Below are 1,400 nucleotides of genomic sequence, written 5' to 3' on the forward strand. Positions count from 1 at the left end.
GTCAAATGTGAATGAGATCCTTGCTGGGTAGAGTAATTTTGGTTGTAGGTTTTTCCATTTCATCACTTTAAATATGTCCTGCCACTCCCTTCTGGCTTGCAGTTTCTGCTGAAAGATCAGCTCTTAACCTTATGGGGATTCCCTTGTATGTTATTTGTTGTTTTTCCCTTACTGCTTTTAATATTTTTTCTCTGTATTTAATTTTTGATAGCTTGATTACAATGTGTCATGGCGTGTTTCTCTTTGGATTTATCCTGTATGGGACACTCTGTGCTTCCTGGACTTGATTAACTATTTCCTTTCCCATATTAGGGAAGTTTTCAACTATAATCTCTTCAAATATTTTCTCAGTCCCTTTCTTTTTCTCTTCTTCTTCTGGGACCCCTATAATTCGAATGTTGGTGCGTTTAATGTTGTCCCAGAGGTCTCTGAGACTGTCCTCAATTCTTTTCATTATTTTTCTTTATTTTGTTCTGCAGTTGTTATTTCCACTATTTTATCTTCCAGGTCACTTATCCATTCTGCCTCAGTTATTCTGCTGCTACTGAGCCCATCTAGAGTATTTTTCATTTCATTTATTGTGTTTGCTCCTTCATCTGCTGTGTGTTTCTCTGTCTTCTCATTTTGCTTAACTTACTGTGTTTGGGGTCTCCTTTTCATAGGCTGCAGGTTCATAATTCCCCATTGTTTTTGTTGCCTGCCCCCAGTGGCTAAGATTTGTTCAGTGGGTTGTGTAGGCTTCCTGGTGGAGGGGACTAGTGCCTGTGTTCTGGTGGATGAGGCTGGATCTTGTCTTTCTGGTGGTCAAGACTGCATCCAGTGGTGTGTTTTGGGGTGTCTGTGACCTTATTATGAATTTAGGCAGCCTGTCTGCTAATGGGTGGGGTTGTGTTCCTCTCTTGCTAGTTGTTTGGCATAGGGTGTCCAGCAGTGTAGCTTGCTGTTCGTTGAGTGGAGGTAGGTCTTAGCGTTGAGATGGAGATTCCTGGGAAAGCTTTCGCCGTTTGATATTACGTGGAGCCGGGAAGTCTCTGGCAGACTAATGTCCTGAACTCGGCTCTCCCACCTCAGAGGCACAGGCCTGACACTTGGCCGGAGCACCAAGACCCTGTCAGCCACACGGCTCAGAAGAAAAGGGAGAACAAAAGAATGAAAGAAAAAAATAAAATAAAGTTATTAAAATAAAAAATAATTATTAAAAATTAAAAAATTAAAGAGTAATAATAAAAATAGAAAAAAATAAGAAAGAAAGAAAGAAGAGAGCAACCAAACCAAAAAACAAATCCACCAATGATAACAAGCACTATAAATTATACTAAAAAAAAAAATTGGACAGACAGAACCCTAGGACAAGGGGTAAAAGCAAAGCTATACAGACAAAATCACACAAAGAGGCATAC

The sequence above is a fragment of the Physeter macrocephalus genome, chromosome 8, assembly GCF_002837175.3.
Source record: "Physeter macrocephalus isolate SW-GA chromosome 8, ASM283717v5, whole genome shotgun sequence".
NCBI classification, from domain to species: domain Eukaryota; kingdom Metazoa; phylum Chordata; class Mammalia; order Artiodactyla; family Physeteridae; genus Physeter; species Physeter macrocephalus.